This window comes from Triturus cristatus, chromosome 4_2 (assembly GCF_964204655.1).
Source record: "Triturus cristatus chromosome 4_2, aTriCri1.1, whole genome shotgun sequence".
NCBI classification, from domain to species: Eukaryota; Metazoa; Chordata; class Amphibia; order Caudata; family Salamandridae; genus Triturus; species Triturus cristatus.
The window spans coordinates 168,111,426-168,133,551 of record NC_140586.1 but is presented as its reverse complement, the minus strand read 5'-3'; the positions used below and the strand labels follow the sequence as shown (position 1 = coordinate 168,133,551).

The 22,126-nt window shown below is 48.8% G+C and overlaps 1 long non-coding RNA gene across 1 annotated transcript in view; it reads right to left on the bottom strand.

Annotated features, from left to right (window-relative positions):
• Nucleotides 1-8,323, bottom strand: part of LOC146833275 (uncharacterized) — a 31,965-nt gene extending 23,642 nt beyond the window's left edge. The window contains exon 1 of the long non-coding RNA XR_014960216.1: nucleotides 8,138-8,323. This is a non-coding gene — a long non-coding RNA (uncharacterized LOC146833275). The remainder of the gene's footprint in view (nucleotides 1-8,137) is intronic.
• Between the last annotated feature and the right edge of the window lie 13,803 nt (nucleotides 8,324-22,126).

Sequence of the window (22,126 nt, the reverse complement as noted above, 5' to 3'; positions counted from 1 at the left end):
TCCAGCACCGAGACCCACACACAGCTCCACCAAGGCACCTCACTCGAGATCTGAAGCGGCCCCAGCTATTCCTACACACAGCTCCACCAAGGCACCTCACGCAAGATCTGAAGCGTCCCAGCTATTCCAGCACCAAGACCCACACACAGCTCCACCAAGGCACCTCACTCGAGATCTGAAGCACCCCAGCTATTCCAGCACCGAGACCCACACACAGCTCCACCAAGGCACCTCACTCGAGATCTGAAGCGCCCCCAGCTATTCCGGCTCTAAAACCCACACATAGCTCTACCAAGGCACCTCACTCGAGATCTGAAGCGCCCCCAGCTATTCCGGCTCTAAGACCCACACACAGCTCTATCAAGGCACCTCACTCGAGATCTGAACCCCCCCCCCCCCAGCTATTCCTACACACAGCTCCACCAAGGCACCTCACGCAAGATCTGAAGCGCCCCAGCTATTCCAGCACCAAGACCCACACACAGCTCTATCAAGGCACCTCGTTCGAGAGCTGACGCCCCCCAGCTATTCCAGCACCAGGACCCACACACAGCTCCAACAAAGCACCTCTCTTGAGAGCTGAAGCGCCCCCAGCTATTCCCACACATAGCGCCACCAAGGCACCTCACTCAAGATCTGAAACCCCCAGCTATTCCGGCACCAAGATCCACACACATCTCTATCAAGGGACCTCACTCGAGATCTGAAGCCCCCCAGCTATTCCCACACACAGCTCCCCCAAGGCACCTCACTCAAGATCTGAAGCCGCCCAGCTATTCCGACACCAAGACCCACACACAGCTCCACCAAGCCACCTCACTCGAGATCTAAAGCACCCCAGCTATTCCAGCACTGAGACCCACACACAGCTCCACCAAGGCACCTCACTCTAGATCTGAAGCGCCTCCAGCTATTCCGGTTCTAAGACCCACACACAGCTCCACCAAGGCACCTCACTCTAGATCTGAAGCGCCTCCAGCTATTCCGGTTCTAAGACCCACACACAGCTCTACCAAGGCACCTCACTTGAGATCTGAAGCCCCTAGCTATTCCGGCACCAAGATACACACACATCTCTATCAAGGGACCTCACTCGAGATCTGAAGCCCCCCAGCTATTCCCACACACAGCTCCACCACGGCACCTCACTCAAGATCTGAAGCCCCCAGCTATTCCGACACCAAGAACCACACACAGCTCCACCAAGGCACCTCACTCAAGATCTGAAGCACCCCAGCTAATCCGGCACCAAGACCCACACACAGCTCTATCAAGACATCTCACTCGAGATCGGAAGCGCCCCCAGCTATTCCTGCACCAAAACCCACACACAGCTCAATCAAGGCACCTCACTCGAGATCTAAAGTTCCCCCAATTATTCCTGCACCACACACAGCTCTACCAAGGCACCTCACTTGAGAGCTGAAACACTCCAGCTATTACCACACACAGCTCCACCAAGGCACATCTCTCGAGATCTGAAGTCCCCCCAACGATTACGGCACCGAGACCGACACACAGCTCTATCAAGGCATCTTACTCAAGATCTGAAGCCCCAGCTATTCCAGCACCGAGACCCACACACAGCTCCAACAAAGCACGTCATTCGAGAGCTAAAGCCCCCCAGCTATTCCAGCACCAGGACCCACAAGGCACCTCTCTTGAGAACTGAAGCGACCCCAGCTATTCCCACACACAGCTCCACCAAGGCACCTCACGCGAGATCTGAAACACCCCCAGCTATTCCGGCACCAAGACCCACACACGCAGCTCTACTAAGACACCTCATTCGAGAGCTGAAGCCCCCCCAACCATTCCGGCACCAGAACTCACACACAGCTCCAACAAGGTACCTCACACGAGATCTGAAGCCCCCCAGCTATTCCCATACACAGCTCCACCAAGGCACCTCACTCGAGATCTGAAGCCCCCCAGGTATTCCGGCACCAAGACCCCCACACAGGTCCATCAAGGCACCTCACTCGAGATCTGAAGCCCCCCAGCTATTCCCACACACAGCTCCACCAAGGCACCTCACTCCAGATCTGAAGCACCCCCAGCTATTCCAGCACCGAGACCCACACACAGCTCCACCAAGGCACCTCACTCGAGATCTGAAGCGCCCCCAGCTATTCCGGCTCTAATACCCACACATAGCTCTACCAAGGCACCTCACTCGAGATCTGAAGCGCCCCCAGCTATTCCGGCTCTAAGACCCACACACAGCTCTATCAAGGCACCTCACTCGAGATCTGAACCCCCCCCCCCCAGCTATTCCTACACACAGCTCCACCAAGGCACCTCACGCAAGATCTGAAGCGCCCCAGCTATTCCAGCACCAAGACCCACACACAGCTCTATCAAGGCACCTCGTTCGAGAGCTGACGCCCCCAGCTATTCCAGCACCAGGACCCACACACAGCTCCAACAAAGCACCTCTCTTGAGAGCTGAAGCGCCCCCAGCTATTCCCACACATAGCGCCACCAAGGCATCTCACTCAAGATCTGAAACCCCCAGCTATTCCGGCACCAAGATCCACACACATCTCTATCAAGGGACCTCACTCGAGATCTGAAGCCCCCCAGCTATTCCCACACACAGCTCCCCCAAGGCACCTCACTCAAGATCTGAAGCCGCCCAGCTATTCCGACACCAAGACCCACACACAGCTCCACCAAGCCACCTCACTCGAGATCTAAAGCACCCCAGCTATTCCAGCACTGAGACCCACACACAGCTCCACCAAGGCACCTCACTCTAGATCTGAAGCGCCTCCAGCTATTCCGGTTCTAAGACCCACACACAGCTCCACCAAGGCACCTCACTCTAGATCTGAAGCGCCTCCAGCTATTCCGGTTCTAAGACCCACACACAGCTCTACCAAGGCACCTCACTTGAGATCTGAAGCCCCTAGCTATTCCGGCACCAAGATACACACACATCTCTATCAAGGGACCTCACTCGAGATCTGAAGCCCCCCAGCTATTCCCACACACAGCTCCACCACAGCACCTCACTCAAGATCTGAAGCCCCCAGCTATTCCGACACCAAGAACCACACACAGCTCCACCAAGGCACCTCACTCAAGATCTGAAGCACCCCAGCTAATCCGGCACCAAGACCCACACACAGCTCTATCAAGACATCTCACTCGAGATCTGAAGCGCCCCCAGCTATTCCTGCACCAAAACCCACACACAGCTCAATCAAGGCACCTCACTCGAGATCTAAAGTTCCCCCAATTATTCCTGCACCACACACAGCTCTACCAAGGCACCTCACTTGAGAGCTGAAACACTCCAGCTATTACTACACACAGCTCCACCAAGGCACATCTCTCGAGATCTGAAGTCCCCCCAACGATTACGGCACCGAGACTGACACACAGCTCTATCAAGGCATCTTACTCAAGATCTGAAGCCCCAGCTATTCCAGCACCGAGACCCACACACAGCTCCAACAAAGCACGTCATTCGAGAGCTAAAGCCACCCAGCTATTCCAGCACCAGGACCCACAAGGCACCTCTCTTGAGAACTGAAGCGACCCCAGCTATTCCCACACACAGCTCCACCAAGGCACCTCACGCGAGATCTGAAACACCCCCAGCTATTCCGGCATCAAGACCCACACACGCAGCTCTACTAAGACACCTCATTCGAGAGCTGAAGCCCCCCCCAACCATTCCGGCACCAGAACTCACACACAGCTCCAACAAGGTACCTCACACGAGATCTGAAGCCCCCCAGCTATTCCCATACACAGCTCCACCAAGGCACCTCACTCGAGATCTGAAGCCCCCCAGGTATTCCGGCACCAAGACCCCCACACAGGTCCATCAAGGCACCTCACTCGAGATCTGAAGCCCCCCAGCTATTCCCACACACAGCTCCACCAAGGCACCTCACTCCAGATCTGAAGCACCCCCAGCTATTCCGGCACCAAGACCCACACACAGCTCCACCAAGGCACCTCTCTTGAGAACTGAAGCACCACCTGCTGTTCCGGCTCCGAGACCCACACACAGCTCTACCAAGACATCTCACTTGAGATCTGAAGCTCCCCCAGCTGCCCTGGCACTAAGACCCACCCACAGCTCTATCAAAGCACCTCACTCCAGATCTGAAGCACCCCCAGCTATTCCTGCACCAAATCTCACACACAGCTCTACCGAGGCACCTCACTCGAAAGCTGAAACACTCCAGCTATTACTACACACAGCTCCACCAAGGCACCTCTCTCGAGATCTGAAGCCCCCAACTATTCCGGCACCGAGACCCACACACAGCTCTATCAAGACACCTCACTCGAGATCTGAAGCGCCCCAGCTGTTCCCACACACAGCTCTATCAAGGCACCTCACTCGAGATCTGAAACACCCCAACTATTCCCACACACAGCTCTACCAAGACACCTAATTCGAGAGCTGAAGTCCCCCCAGCTATTCCGGCACCGAGACCCACACACACAGCTCTACTAAGACACCTCATTCGAGAGCTGAAGCCCCCCAGCCATTCCAGCACCAGGACCCACACACAGCTCCAACAAGGCACCTCTCTAGAGAGATAAAGCACCCCCCAGCTATTCCCACACACCGCTCCACCAAGGCACCTCACTCGAGATCTGAAGCCCCCCAGGTATTCCGGCACCAAGACCCACAAACGCTCTATCAAGGCACCTCTCTTGAGGTCTTAAGCACGCCCTGCTGTTCTGACTCCGAGACCCACACACAGCTCTACCAAGACATCTCACTCGAGCTCTGAGGCACCCCCAGCTGCCCTGGCACCAAGGCCCACACACACCTCTATCAAAATACCTCACTCTAGATCTAAAGTTTCACCAGCTATTCCGGCACCGAGACCCACACACAGCTCTATCAAGACACCTCACTCGAGATCTGAAGCGCCCCAGCTGTTCCCACACACAGCTCTATCAAGGCACCTCACTCGAGATCTGAAACACCCCAACTATTCCCACACACAGCTCTACCAAGACACCTAATTCGACAGCTGAAGTCCCCCCAGCTATTCCAGCACCGAGACCCACACACACAGCTCTACTAAGACACCTCATTCGAGAGCTGAAGCCCCCCCAGCCATTCCAGCACCAGGACCCACACACAGCTCCAACAAGGCACCTCTCTAGAGAGATAAAGCACCCCCCAGCTATTCCCACACACCGCTCCACCAAGGCACCTCACTCGAGATCTGAAGCCCCCCATGTATTCCGGCACCAAGACCCACAAACGCTCTATCAAGGCACCTCTCTTGAGGTCTTAAGCACGCCCTGCTGTTCTGACTCCGAGACCCACACACAGCTCTACCAAGACATCTCACTCGAGCTCTGAGGCACCCCCAGCTGCCCTGGCACCAAGGCCCACACACACCTCTATCAAAATACCTCACTCTAGATCTAAAGTTTCACCAGCTATTCCGGCACCGAGACCCACACACAGCTCTACCAAGACACCTCACTCGAGAGCTGAAACACCCCTGCTATTACCACACACAGCTCCACCAAGGCACCTCACTCGAGATCTGAAGGGCCCCAGCTATTCCAGCACTGAGACCCACACACAGCTCTATCAAATCTCTTTCGCAATAACCTGTCGCAGTCACTGATATTTTAGAACTCGGACTTACACTCTGCTCCACCAATGAACTTCAATCCAAGCCTGCAGCACCCCTACTATCCAGAATCAGGAAACACACACACCTCTACAAAGGCACCACAGTCCTGGTCTGCTGCCAGGAAGGCATCACTGCAAAGCTGGGAAGCAGAGACACTGCTTCAATTAGGACGCTGCTGTTCTGTGTGTTTTCACTGACAAGCTGTGAGCCACTGGAGATGCTAGATGCTTTTTATGGTCTGTCTTGACAGCGCAGCTGTTGCCAAACAATTATGTGAGCATCACTATAGAGGGGCTTTGACTCCGCCAACATGTTGAGAGCCAGGGGTACTTGTTGCTAATGTTTATGGACACAGCCTTTTCACAGGAGGCAGCTGCCTTGCCACGCCTGTAACATCAGTGCAGTGCAGGCCTCCATGACTGGGGTCTTTACTCTCCCACAGTTGTGTGTAGCATGCTGTATCACTTTTGTGTGCCTGATAAACCACTAGCATAGAGCAATGGGGCCCTGTTAAGGCCAGAGTCAGTGCTTAATTTGTAAAGGAAATATGTGCCAGGACTCTCATTAGAAGGCCACTGCATCTCCACCACACACTCCTACAAGTGTGACTATTTCAGGCCCCCAAAGCTATAAGAATGGCTTGGGCGGCAGGTAACAGTCATTTTTTATGAATTTAGCATTAATAATTACCTGTTGTTGTGGTCATCTCTAAATTACCTAGACAGCGACACATTGTGGCAGGCTGTCCCAAGCGCCGGTGATGACAATTAAGTGCCGGTGCCGAGCACCAGAAAACACCAGCTCAAATTAAGCACTGAACACAGTGAGAGCCTATACACTATAGTGCTTCCATTTCAGGTTTAAATTGTCTTTTCCTGGGAATGTGGAATCTCCGTGCTGCAGTTCCTAAAGACCTGCCCTAGAGACTCAATAGATACCTGGGCCCATGTTACAGGTGGAGTGCAATGCCCTGGTCTGCAGCGTATGTTTAACTAAGTGTGCCAAGCAGAGGCCAGTATGCGCAATCATAGTGAATGCACTGGCCTCAGCATAGCCGTGAGTCACACCTGCCCTGGGGGAAGCGTCTTAGTGAAAGACCGCGGCAATAGGCCTCATTTGAAAGTGCGGGGAGAGATCCCTCTGCAGTCATATGCACCACTGACTCTGACTGCACACTGGCGAGTGACCAATGGATAAAGACAGCTCACCCAAAAGCCCTTGGTTTTCATTCATGTTATGTTTTTCACTATTTCAATACAAGAGGGTGGCAGACCAGTTAAAGCTATCTCTAATTCACACGTAGGCCTAGATTCTGGAAACTTGCACGGAACGCTGCGCAGCCCCCAAAGGGGCTGTGCTGCATATCAGGAAGAGAGCACCATATTCCCAGAGAAATGGCATTCTCCTCCTCTGTCCCTAGTGCCGGCGCTAATTTCAGCTGCAGTGCTCCAGGCACACACCTTAGCGCCATAGTGCTAAGGTGCGTACCTGAGTCTCGCATAGGTTTTGTACAGGAAGGGTAGTCTTCCTGTACAACATACTGTGCCTAAACACACTTCAAAGCTTTTCCTACTTTGTATGTGTGCTGCACAGTGCAGCAAGCATGCAAAGTCAGAAAATAAAGGAGAAATGAAAACATTTCTCCTTTTAACGCCTGCTTTACAGCCCCACACTCTCCAAACATATTTGTAATTGGCTTGTGTCATTGTCCTTCGTAAATGCTGGTTTCTGATTCGTTAATAGGCTTGTTAGTCCCTCCTTAGTAATGCCTTGTCTTCATTTGTAACCTCCCATAATGACTGGCCCTTTTACGTCTGTTGGTACACGGTATGTCTTATTAACTCTGTAAGCACTATTTTATTTAATGGTTTCTCCCACTGCAGGCACTAAATGCTTGCCTGCAACATTTAGTGCGCCATGCACGCTTTCACGGGGCGCTTTCACAAAAAAGCATTTGTTTGTCAACTTGATAAACACATCCTTTCTCTGCTAAAAGCGCCACATACCGCTTTTTTACTTTAATAGAGGCCACGGACCTTTCTTTAGACATGGCTTGTCCCAAAAAAGGGGAGTGGCCTCTATTAACGTGAAAGCGTAGCATGGGGCACTTGTAAATAATAAGCATTTGCAATTCAATAGGTCTCGCATTTTAGAAACGTTGACCTATTGTTATTGTAAATGACAAGGCCTTTTATTATTGCAGTTTTTTTAAACACAAATAAAAGGCCTTGTCATTAACAATACCAAAAGCTCAAAATCTCACAATTGCGAGACCTATTGCATTGCAAGAGCTTGTTAATTCTGACACTGAGTTTACCCAATAACAGGGTTAATATCTTAGAAGCAACACTTCTTGCCTGCAGCACATTTATCTCCCTCCAATTTCCGTTAGTCTTTCATACATCGCACATTTTGACCAAACTATTGAATGTAACCTGGGGAGAATAGGCCTTAACCCACCTACTTTCACACCCGAAAATCCCCAAAAAGTGAATTTTTCAACTCACAGGCGCTGTGACTCATGGCTGCCTTGTAGGGCTCCCTTTTGACATCTTAATGGCTTCAGTGAGCTGTGAGGAAGATTGGCTCTCGGAGGAATAACACGTGTCTGGCGCTTTCCTTCTCCGGCGTGATATCTTCATGTCTGCCTGACAGCTTCCACACAGGAACACGGCTCACTGCATGCCCGGCGTGGGGAGGAGTGAAAAAGAGGAGGGGCTTGTTGGGGCGAAATACGACAGAGGATCTGCTCCGGATGGATTGGTCCGGGGTCAGGGTCTGATGTTTCTCAGTGGCAGCGCTCGCTCCATAGTGACCAGGCGCGCAACACCCATTGGACTCAAAGGGCTTCAGCCCCCCCCGTCGTGTGTGGCAGCCCGGGCAAAAAAGCAGCCGCACCCGAGCACTTCACAGGTCTTTAAAAGACCATTTGCATGTTAATGAGGCCTTGCTGTTGTATCACCCCTTCTAAGAGCCCCTGCAGCTCCACTCTGCCTATTGCTTAAAGTTCAGCCCCCCCCCCCCCGAAATTTTTGCTCAGCCCCCCCCCCGAAATTTGGCTCTAGTTGCGCCTCTGATAGTGACGTGTGTTGTGAGGGCCACTCATTTCAGAAGCGGGGTTCTGCCTCGTTGCACGTGCAGTTTAGACATTGTTGCACTGCGGAGAAGTGAGCCTAAGGAAAATAAAATGATTTACCGAGGAGCACACAGTGCCAATTTTTTCCATCCAGATGTACGTAACTCTCACCTTTTTTTCTCATCAGCAGCAGTCTCTTTCGCCCCCTCAATTTCTCCCGTCTTCGTCTTCCTTATTGGGGAATATGAGGAGCAGCACAGACTACTGACACCGGAATAGTGTGAAAAAGGCAGCTTTTATTGAAACAGGTCACATCACAATTAAAAGTCCTTGGCCTGATGCCTTGCAAAACTACAACCTCACTATACAATATGTTACCAATGTTAAACTACCCCAACCCCTAAAGTTCCCCCACACCATTTTTAAACCTGCAAATCATTACCCCCTACTGTGGCCTTTAACCTTTCACCTTTGACTTTTCAACGTTGAACTTTACCCTTTCACCTTTAACCTTTATGATTATTAACCTGTAAGTAACCTAACTTCCTAATGCACCTTAAAGATCCTACCTCGTCCAGGTGTGAACTTGTCTACCCGTTCCCTTTCAGCGTGGATTGCCTCTGTCAACAGCAAATAAACTTGGCTAAAGCATGCCAACTTGACTGCCAACTGCCACCTAGAAAAAGGGGCAACTACCCTTTTTTCTTCCCCGCCCAAACCTAAGGCACCTTCAGAACCTTTGCAAGGTCATCCAGAATCTGAAACAAATACAACTCCATGTGAAACACGAAAGAGAAAAAACGCCAACCTCTTAAAGATTCCACTGTGTCATATTTAAAGCCAGGCTCATAGACTCTTCAAAAAGACGTCCTGTCTCCGTTGACCCTTTCCTTGCTTCACTGATACTTCCTTCTGCACAGCCCCACGCCACTCCCTGCCAGAATAAACACATTCCACCTAGCAAGCCACTTGACCAATGGCGTAAATCGCCTACAGTCCTTCTACATTGCTTTGATCAAAATACCCCCTTTACCCCGGTATATCATTGGCATTCTGTCGTCATGGTGAAATCCTGCCACCTACCCCCCCCCCCACTAATAACCTATTTCAAGAAAATAGCTGTTGCTTCCACCCTAGGCCCCCTTCTACCATAAGATCGAATATGAAAGCGGTAATGGGCGAATCCCAAAGTGATCCAGAGTCTGCTCCTCTTTGCCTGCTGTTCATCCCTTTGTACTAAAGAATGCTCACTATCCCAAGGGACAGATAGGTGACCCCTAAACTTAGAGCCGAACCTGAGAAACAACAATAAAAATTGAGAAAACGAAATATCTTAGCGGAGCCCCTTCCTGACCGGTGCATATCGTTGACGCCCCTCTCCCCAAGTCCATCATGTCTGCCGTGTTCCGTCCCCATTAGCCTGTCTCCAGGTCCTGCCCATACAATTGGCAAGCGATCCAAGCCCTTGTGTGTCAGAAACTCCCCAGAAGTACAGTCAACAGTGGGAAAGCCGTCCCTTGTGTCCCCGCCACTGTGACATAACAACAAACCCCGAAACTGTGCGACTCTTCTCACAAGGAAGTGGCTCACCTCCCCGAGCGAAATTTGAAACTGGGTACCTACGCAACACAGCACTGCCAAGACCCCTCTGATCTGTCTTAGACATGCACTACCAAATCCATATGTCTGCTGCCCCCGGAAGAACTTCCTCCCAAACTACCCCTTTACACCCAATAAGTTATATACCCTAGAAATTGCCCCCAGAACATCCCAGTCGTGAGGGTCAAGGCCAACACCTTTCCATATTCTCTACAGCATATCTCTGATAGAGATCAAATAACCTCTGGCACTAGCCCACCTGTCCTGAGAGTCAAAATAGGGGTCCTGCTCCTATATCCCCTAGCCCAATCCACCCAAAACTTGGACCCCACTTATCTGTAATTGGGGCGTATCCCCACCAGAACCCAAACCTGAATTCAGTACCTTTCCACTGTCTAGTCCTAGGTACTCTAGCTTGTCCCTGTTCAATCAGCTGCAAACTAAACTATTCAACAACTTCAGTCCTCCGTCTGGCCCTTTGTCTCCTTTGCTCCTTGCCAACCAGGACCTCCCCTTAAGCCTCTGTAACCGTGGCCATCCTATATAAACTTGCCCACTGTGAACAAGAGAAAGCATCTACAATGTCCTCGTCCTCCTAAGGCGAATGACACGCTCTTAACATGCCCTCAAATTCCGAAATGTTCACACAAGAACCGCAACAATTTCAGCCCCTGCACATGTTATATATTGTTGATTCCTGACTACCCACCGCTGTGTTATTAATGTGAAATACAATTTTTCTTGCGACATTTAGCCGACGCAGCACTTTGTCACTTTTTGACAATACCTCGTGTGTAAACCGCGTGGCGACTCGCCCCACCGCTATTTCATCCATGTAAAATAGAACTTTCTTGTGAAATGCAGAATGTCTCAAAAAGTTTGCCACTCATTGCCAGGGCCATGTGTTTAGCCAGCATTGTTTCCCATGTCCCTGCCTTGTTAGCTTTCCTTCAAATGGTAACTGAGCCTCCCTGCCACATATTCAAACTCCATGCCCGGGAATGACAGCACCGTACAGGGACCAACTGTCTTCCCTTTTGGCAAAGGGGCACATAGGTCAAACCCGAGCTTCCCAAAAACTATCCAGCACCCTCTGGCAGTCCATGAAAACAGGCTTGTTAGATTAATCCCCTCGGGAACAAGGCCTCCATGGCTACATAAACAATCACAATGGCCAGGAATGGCAGCACCCTAGCTGGTCCAGCTTCCTTCTTTGTTGCTAAAGGTACGCTCTGTTCACCGTGAGCTCCCAGAACTGTCCAGCCTCCTCTGGCACTCCGCGGAACCGGGCTTGTCCGCTCTAATTATTATCCGTAAACCGGACCTCCATGGTCACAAAATCAATGTCAACCCTCAGGAATGACAGTGCTGTGCTGGCCAAGCTGTCTTCTATGCTGTCAGCTGTACCCCAGATTCGCCCATGATCTCCCAGAACTGTCCAGCATCCTCTGGCAGTCCACATAATGGGCTTGTCGGTAAACTGTGCCTCCATGGCCACAGGATCAATGTCAATGCTCAAGGGTGCCAGTGACGTACTGGGCCAAATGTCCTCTATGCTGATGGTACCCCAAGGTCAACCCCAAGTTCCTCGAAAATGCCCAGCATCCTCTGGCAGCCCTTGGAAATAAGCGTGTTTGCTCTATCACCATTGGTAACCAGGCCGCATTGGCCACAGAATTATACGCACTGCCCTGGAATGACAGCCCACATCCAGGGTCCAGCTGTCTGCTATGGTACCCAAGGTACACAAATCACCCATGATCCCCATTCATGTTTGCTTTATCACTATGGTAACTAGGCCTCAATGGCCCTAGCATCAATCTCAATGTCTTAGCATGACTGCCTCCTTACCACGTCCGTCTGTCCGCTCAGATACCAAAAGTGTATCCAAAACCCCCTTGAGTGCCCTAAACTATGCAGCCTCCTCTTACACTCCGCGGAAACTGGCTGCCTCACGACAAAAAATTCCCAAGTTAGTGTGTCACCTCCAAATACCCTGTTGAAGTACTGGGTTTTTAAAACCCAGCGGTGCAGGGGAACACACCCTAAGACTTCGAGTTCTTCCTGTTTCAGACCCACAGAAACACAGAGTCTTCTAGGTGAAGTCAAAGATCGATTTATTGGCTGCAGACCAATTACAGGTATCCAAGAAGTACAACACAATGTATGTTCTCAGCAGACTGCTAAAACTTACAGAAACGGCCTTCTCCTTATATACAAAATATCATGCTTCAGGCACACATTCCTCGTTTTACGATATGGTCATTCATATGTATTCATTACAAACGAAAAGGCAGAGTCATGATGACCATCCCACATTCCAGTTCAGCCAGCCCACAATTATTTACCCAGCGAGGCTCAGATCCCACATCAGATATCAACAGACCCCAATAAACACAGGCACCTCCTGTTTGTAAAACAAGCCATAAAGCAGGAAGAGTCAGGTGTGAAAGAGATTAGCCGGAGGCTTGTGTGGGATGAAAAGGCTTTATGGTGTGTCAAACCCTGATGCTAATCACAGGTGGCCGTAGGACGGGGAGCTCGTGGGACTGGACTGACCCGGGGAGGTGGAGCCAAATCGCATAGGTCATAGAGAAGTCAATAGAAGGCACATGTGTTCTGAAGGCCTGTACTTGTCCTTGATGTGTAGCCTATGTGAGGGCAACCATAAGATGGCCACCGCTCCAAACCCACGAAGTCAATGTGTAATATCGTATACACAGTGCATTTATCAATGAAACGTTATGCAAAGCACTTGTACATACTGCATTGGCCATTCGCGGTTCGCTAATACCGGAATAGGCAGGGTAGGACCCTGCCTCCTACGCGGTCCCAAATGTACCACAGACCTTCCTTTTGCCCTTACATAGGCAATAACTATACTCATATTAATCTGAGTCCAGGTCTATATTCATAAAGCCATGGAGATGTTGCTGTAGCATCATCCTATTACTTTGCTCGTCCCTCGATACAGGTTTTCTTACGCATAATGTAGCACAGAAGCCACATATCACGGGAGCTCACTGTACACAGAGACAGAACAGGAAAAGAATGGCTAAGATCATTCCAATGACCATCAGAATCTTCCAACCCCAGGCAGATATCAGTTCCCAGAACCACCCCATCAGTGACCAATCTCCTTTATCCACGTGTATAGATTCAGATATTTTATGCAGTTTGGAGATGGCTTGATAAACTGTTGGAGCGTTATCTGGTATGAAAATGCAACAGCTAGATTGGATGACCTTACATACCCCACCGCGGTCTGCAAGTATGACGTCTAGAACCATGCGGTTCTGCAAAGTCATGAGACGATCCGCTTGGAGCTCAGCTGTCAAATTACCAAGGGCACCAGCCGTTACATTAACAGTGGATTCAACCACACGAGTCAGTTGTCTCAGGTTCCTACTATTGACCATCGGTCCCCAAAACGGCAGGAAACCCAAAAAGAAGTCTCCTGCTTCCTGACCGGCAGTATCCTCCTGACTAAAGACGCCTCTCACAACTCTGGTCTTGTGATAATCAGAGGCAGCAGTAAATGTTGGCGGTAGCAGATTTGCAATATAACATGTGCCCGAGAAATCAGGGGGCAACCATGTATATGCTCGGTCATTGCAAACAAAATATGTACCCTTGGCAGCCAAAAACGCAGGGGAAAACTGTGATGGAAAAGTGTACGTTTCAGTACAGTCACTTTTCCCCAGTTGAGCTCTTGGATTCTGACCATTACCTTGTAAACAGAACCGACCCATGTGGGGTACGACCCAAATTGGGGATGAGATTTTTCGCTGCCTTTCACCCAGACTAATGCTATACCCCGTCGCGTTCCAACCTACATAAGCTCGCAATTCATCTTTGGGAATAGATGAGTAGGCGTCGATATCTCTGCTCAGATCAGCGACTCCTTTCATTAAGGCCTTATTGTTTGTACTAGGTCTGATGGAACGCGGTTGTCGCGGGGAGTAGGCATCTAATGCAAAGAGAAACATGGTCTGGAATGCCCATGACGATCCATTATAGCTAAACGGCAGCACTAGATAAGGAATACCCTTGTTAATGGTATGTGGCATTAAACCACACACCCAGCAATTGGTTGTATTCATGAGTAGTTGGTGCTGGTGCAGGAGTTGAATGAATGAATTGTTTACAAACTCGGAACGTCTAGCTTGTTCATGTTCAGGCAGAGGGTGGAAAGAGTGTAAGGAGGCAGTAGGAGGAGGTATAGGCTGTGCAGTGGGTGCAAATGGCACTTGAGAGGAGAAGAATACATAACCTACAGTAAACACCATCATACTAAATAATATAAACAGACATAATAATACAAAACGTTTGCTCTTCATTATTCTACATATTTTCGTCTTAAAGTTCATTTCCTCAGCGGGTCTCTCCATCTTGAAAAACTCCATCCTCTAATCGTGCCGCTCGCGGCGGGTGAGTATCTTCTGCTAAGGAGTACGCCTGTCAGTCCAGGGAACGCCCTAGACCAACCAGAACCGTTGACCTAACGTCCTCGGCCTGTACCCCGAAGTCTTGGCACCGCGACCCTGCGGCTGAACCCGGATGGTGGTTCGAAAAATAAAAATCAAAAAGTCCTTCAGATGGGAGAGCTATAATATCAAAAAATAGTAAGGGAAGGGAATTTTTATTTGTCCATAGGCCTTGGTCTCAGGTTGTAGCGGTTTCTGCCAGGTACTGTCTGGTCTTGAAACAAGAGTTCAGGCTCTGTGGTGTCCAATCGAGTTGACGGTGGCACAGCTTCCTGCAGAATATCGTCGCTTTCTCGTTCTGAAGTCGTTCCCTTTATACGTGCATCACTAAATGGCACGAGACGGGGGACAGTGTCAGTTTCAGAATCAGCGATACCCTCCTGGACCCACCGGTCATATGGTAGAGGCAAAGGGATCCGTTTGCAGTGGGCGCCGTGAATCCAATTCTTTTTCCCTTTCACTCGAACCGCTGATCTTGTCGATAGAAGTACGAGGTGAGGGCCGATCCAACGGGGCTCATCGTTGCTCTTCCGCTGAAAGTTTTTCACCAGCACCCACGAGCCAGGGTCGATAAGGTGTCCTGGAGCTTCAGAGGCCTGGGGCAGAGTATCGTGCACCTGTTGGTGTAAAACACACAATTTAGCCGTCAATTCATACAGATAGTCAAGCAGTACTGGATGTTCGATTTCGCTGAATTTTGTCGGTCTTGGCACACCCCATACATTGGCCGGGCGGCCAAAAATGATCTCATATGGGCTAAGTCCCACTCTTGAATGCACAGTCATTCTTGTTGATAGGAGTGCTAAAGGCAGAGCGTCAGGCCATTTAAGACCGGAGCTCGCCTGGATTTTGGCCAGTTTGAGCTTCAGAGTGCCATTGTAGCACTCTACTAGTCCAGCTGATTGGGGGTGATTTGCAGCGTGGAACTTCTGCTTTATACCTAATCCCTCGCACACATTCTTCATCACTCGACCCACAAATTCACTCCCATTATCACTCCACACCATTCTTGGCATTCCAAACCTAGGGAAAAATTCTTTCACAAGGGCTTTGGCTGTGGATAAAGCAGTGTTGTCTTTTAGGGGATATGCTTCTATCCATTTTGAAAAAGCGCAAACAACAACCAGTACATATTTCAAGTTGTTGCACCTTTCCATGTGGATAAAATCTAGCTGCAAAACCTCAAATGGATATGATGGAGGCGCAAAATGACCAGCTGGAGTCGGGGCTCCCCTACCAGGGTTGTATTTCAAACATACCATACAATTCTTGACCACATTCTCTGCACACTTGGGAATTCCAGCGTTCTGCCAAACTGGAGCCAACAACTTACAGATTCCTTTCACACTGATATGTGCCATTCCATGTGCCATCGTAACCACTGGAAGCACATATGCATCAGGTAATAACCATCGCCGATGTTCTGACAAATCCACCCAACAACCATTCTCATCCAATTTACCCGTACTTTCTCTCCACTTGCTCAACTCTTTCTCTGTGGCTTCAGCTTGAAGGGACTTCACACTCTCTATCGTGTCTTCACACATTCCAACATCACCAACCCATCTTGCGGGGCCTGCAACATACATTCGAGTCTTCACATCTTTTGCTGTTTCTTTCGCGATTTCATCAGCAAATGCATTACCACGACCAACATCATCAGTGACCTTCTTGTGGGCACTGCATTTCATAATCGCAACTTGTAACGGTAGGGTCAGTGACTCAAGGAGATCATTCACCAACTGACCATTCTGAATTTTAGCTCCATGCGAAGTCAGGAACCCACGTTCTTTCCACAATCGCCCAAAACTATGAGCCACGCCAAGGGCGTACTGGCTGTCAGTATATATGTTCACTTTCATTCCTTCAGATAACACGCATGCTCTTGTAAGGGCAATTAATTCTGCTGCTTAAGCCGAATTATGTGGCACACGTGCAGTTTCAACAATCGTGTGCAAAGTCGTGATAGCATATGCAGCAGTCGTATCCCCATTCGGAAGCTTGAAGCACGAACCATCCACCCTTAAGGTACCATCACACTCAGTCAGGGGAGTATCTTTAAGATCCACTCTCCCTTTTGTCTCTTCTTCTGTTCTGAACAGACAATCATGCTGCTCAATCTCATCTATGTCTGCTGGAATCGGCAATAATGTAGCTGGATTCAACGTGTTGCATCTCATTATGTGTATATGGCTTGCCAACAGTGTCAATTCATACCCTGACAATCGAGCACTAGTTAAGTGCTGTGTCTTGGTCCGGTTTAACAATGTGTCCACAGCATGTGGAACCATTACAATCAATGTGTTATCCATCACTAGTCCAGCAGACTGTCGAATAGACACAGCTGCTGCGGCTGTAGCTCTCAAACAACTTGGCAATGCCCTCGCTACCGGGTCCAAAGTTGACGAAAAATATGCGCATGGACGCGGTCTGTCGCCAAAAGGCTGTGTTAACACTGATAATGCGCAACCGTCCTTTTCATGAACATACAATGTAAAAGGCTTGCTGTAGTCAGGGGTACCCAACACAGGAGCTGAACATAATGCATCACGTAATTCCCAAAAACTTTTCTGACACTCTTCAGACCATGGGACAGGATTCGGTGTATTTTTACAGGTTAATGCTAACAAAGGTTTTGCCAGCAAAGAAAAATTTGGTATCCAGTGCCTACAGTATGAAGTAATGCCCAAGAAAGCACGCACTTCTCTCTGTGTTCTTGGCACGCTCAATTGTGCAATGGCTTGAATTCTTTCTGGGGTCAGTTTCCTTCCCTCCTTCGATAAGAGATGACCTAAATACGTCACTTCTTGTCGACAATATTGCAGTTTTGAGAGAGACACTTTGTGATGATAGGCAGACAAATGACGCAACAATGACAATGTAGCTTCTTTACAAATCTTTTCAGTATCCGCAGCGATTAGCAAATCGTCAACATACTGAATGAGGGTAGCACCACTAGGTAAAACAAGTGCATCAAGCTGCGCCTTTAAAGCCTGACTGTATATTGATGGACTTTCACAGTAGCCCTGTGGAGCGCGTTTAAAACGGAAGCTTCAACCTCCCAACTGAAGCCAAAAATGTCTCTGCTCTTTTCTGCAATTGGAATGCTAAAGAAAGCATTCTTTAAATCGATCACTGAGAACCATGCAGCGGAGGCTGGAATCATAGTTAACAAGGCAGTGATATCAGGGACAACTGGAAACTGTGGCAAAACAATCTTATTTACCTCTCTAAGATCAATCACAAATCTATAAACAGGTGGCTGTGAGGGGTCCGTATGTTTTAAAACAGGTAAAACAGGACTATTGCAAACGTTGCCTCTTGTCTGTTCAATTACACCCTTTTTAATCAAATCACTGATAATTGCTAACAACGCTTTCTGACCTTCATTGGAGATCTTGTACTGGGGAATGCGTGGCAATCTGACATTGGCCTTTAAAGTGACCACATATGGCGGTATTTCCAAGAGACCCACATCATTGGGACCAGTTGCCCAAAGGACATCCGGAAGGGATGACAATTCAGGTGGCAATGTATTCTTTGACAAGTACATCGGGGAAATCACTTCCTTACCCAATGTAAGTTGTACTCCTGAGGGAGAACAATATAGCGTTGCATGCAATCTTTTTAACAAATCCAACCCTAACAGATTTTCACCACAACCTGTCGTTAGGATGAGGGGTGCTTTTAGCTCACAAGGTCCAACAGAAAGTGGCATAGGACTAGAAATCGGGTTCCTAACCGGGGTGCCAGAAAAACCTACTGAAACATTCATTTCGCCAGACAAAGGCGCGCCAGGGAGTTTTGAATGCATAATTCAACTCTTTGCAGCACCAGTATCCAGCAGAAAGGGCTCTGTTACACCCGCTGTAGTCACTTAACATACGGTCCACTCTGATCCACTGGTACTGAAACAACTCCCTCTCTCTGTCTATGGCTGTCCTGGTAATCATTACCTTCCACATTGTCGTCTTCTGCATAATAATCATTATTAGAGTACTGAGCTGTATTACCAGTAGCATTGGCTTGCTGATCAAAGCTATTTATCGTATTTTGAGGCGGAAGAGGACGCGCGTTCTGGGGAACATTTCCACGCCCTCTACCTCTAGGAGCTTGCTGACCACCTCTACCTCTTGCACCATACGCATTACTAGTACGCTGCATTAATTTAGGACAACTATACTTGAAATGACCTTCCTCTTTGCAATATGAACATTGATTGGGACCTTTCGGGATACGTGGTTGATAATACCCATTCATTTACTGGTTATTCTGAAACTGTTGGTGTTGCTGATAGATACCTTGGGTTTGCCTATAATTATTCTGACCTCCACGTGGCGGATAAGCCTGCTGTAAAAGGACCTTCGTTTTCAATTCTTTCGTTTTCTTGTCTGTTCTATCCTTCTCGTCTTTATCCCTATTTTCGTAATACTGTGCAGTAGCCAGTATTTGCGCTGAAGAGGAAACAGCCCAAGAACTCTCTGAATCTTTTAATTTCTTACACAACTCGGGAAGTAGATTCTGCACAAATTTATCAACAAATAACCGTTGGCCACCTTCAGTACTCATGTCTTGACCACTGTGGTCGATAAACGTTTCTTCAAACCTTGTAAAGAAATCAGACAATGTTTCATCTTTCTTTTGCTTGCATGCGGATAGTTTATCCCAATTCACGCGCATCGCGGGCATTAAAGTTTTCATGTAAGTGATAATTCTACCAGGGAGTTCTGCTACGAGGGGCACAGGTTTTGCACCACCAACTTGTCTAGTGTCTGCGGCAACGATAGTAGCCCATGTGCCCCCTAGTTCTGCAGCATGATCTGTATTGCGAATGGATCCCCATAAAGGCTGTGGAACAACATTCCCGAACAACATATCTATGTCAGCTAGATTCATAACACACAATTCTGCAGTCTGTGATAACTCCTTATAATATCCTGCAGGGTTTTTACGGGGTTCAGGCAATGTCTATTTAAGCGCTATGACTTCAGATCGTTTCCAAGGGACATGCACCCAGACACGCTGGAAGTGAGCTGGAGCACAGCAATACCTCGAGCGGCATCAGCCGCAACGGCTTCCTTCCACACCGGAGGGACTTCTCTCATAGGGTATTGTCGCACTTTTCCTTTTTTCCCCACAGGGAATTCCTGTTCGAACAATGATTGTTGACAATCATCATTCCTGAAGGACAGTAAAATCGCAACTGCTTTATCTACGTCGAGACCCACAATTGTACCTGTTCCAAAATCAAATCGCACTCGACACAGCTCCTGCGGGATTGTGTTTGAACCATGATCTTCCAATTTCTCACAGAGGAATTCACACATTTTTTCAAACACATACCTCTGTTTCGGGGCATCCCATTGGTGAAAAACATTAACGACTGACTCCACATCATAGAGTGAAGAAAAAACAATCCACCTACGTGCCATATGGTCTAATACCTCTTTCTCTTCAGGATTAGGCAGCTGACTACGCAACTGCTAACGTTGTAAACCAGGGGTCATACTAGATGACCCAAAGAGAGGCGACATTAAACTAGTAACTACATTAGCTATTCGTTGTCATGCAGAAAGAGAAGTTGAGGTGAAAACGGGGGGAAAGACAGAGGGAAGAAAAACGGGTGCAGATCCAGGTACAGTGGCAGTGTTAGGAAGAGCGCCAAGGAAGGCAGCTGATGTACTAGGCAAAGTCGCAGGAAGAGCGGGGTCAACAGGTAACAAAACTGGCGACCCTTGAGAGGGCTCCACTGTAGGGATAGGAGCCAGCTGAGGAGGAGCTGGCGGCTGTGGGAAGGCTTGCGGCACATTAACTGGAGGCTGCACATTTACGAGCTGCGGAGGCGCTGTGGCATTTTGCGCATACGCGGGTGGCGAACTTAGCAAATGGGACATTAGGGAATCTTTCTCTTTCTCTTCTGTCTCATCTTGTACAAGGGGTGACAAAACTGGGTAACAGTTATCGATCCCTAGTTTGCGCTGTCTATGTAACTGCTCATTCATTTGTTCCTCCTCATTATCTTTAAATTGCACAGCTGCTTGCATCATTGACATACCTTTTTCTCTCTTATTCCTTTTCGCTAGCTTAATTTCCTTCTGTTTGGCTTCCTTTCGCCATAGGCGGAAAGAATCAAACATCGCCGGCTGGGCTTTCTTTTTAAATAATTTAACTTCCAAATTATCTAAGATATCTGTATCGAAACTACCATTTTGGGGCCATTTTAAAACACCGTCCTTTCTGGTGTATCGTATCCATACTTCATTATACGCAATGGGGCCCACGCCATGTTTTACATAAAGCTCATAAGTTGGAGTTCCAATTGGAGGAACCGGACACGAATCCTCTAACTGGGAATCCCTTTTACAACCCAAACCAAACAATCTTCCAAATACACTAGAACCAGGCATCTTCGCTCACTAGTCTAGTTTCAAACTTCAAAGGATTATCGAATACGATAGTCTCGTGAATACACGAGTCCTCTGGCTTTGGCACTTGCAAGTTCCAAATCAAAGCGATCCCGAAGGATACCAAAAATCCCGAAGGATACCAAACAAACTGGGAGACGCTCCACTTATACTTAACTGAGGTATCGATGATCCTTGGCGTCACCAGAAGACTCTCTCAATTGTTTCGCTCTACCAAATCGTCAAGGGTCCAAAACAGGGCAATTAATCAGGGCAGCAGTCCTTCGTAGCCGTCGGAACGCGGAGAACCTCGCAGAAAAGACTTTCGGACCACGTCGACATGCAGGGGTCGATGAAGTGGCGGCCTTCCTCCGGAATTTCCACACGAAGCTCCTCACGAACCTCTGGCTTGGACCGGTACCGCTGAAATCGCCCCGAGTTGGGCGCCAACTGAAGTACTGGGTTTTTAAAACCCAGCGGTGCAGGGGAACACACCCTAAGACTTCGAGTTCTTCCTGTTTCAGACCCACAGAAACACAGAGTCTTCTAGGTGAAGTCAAAGATCGATTTATTGGCTGCAGACCAATTACAGGTATCCGAGAAGTACAACACAATGTATGTTCTCAGGAGACTGCTAAAACTTACAGAAACGGCCTTCTCCTTATATACAAAATATCATGCTTCAGGCACACATTCCTCGTTTTACGATATGGTCATTCATATGTATTCATTACAAACGAAAAGGCAGAGTCATGATGACCATCCCACATTCCAGTTCAGCCAGCCCACAATTATTTACCCAGCGAGGCTCAGATCCCACAGTAGATATCAACAGACCCCAATAAACACGGGCACCTCCTGTTTGTAAAACAAGCCATAAAGCAGGAAGAGTCAGGTGTGAAAGAGATTAGCCGGAGGCTTGTGTGGGAT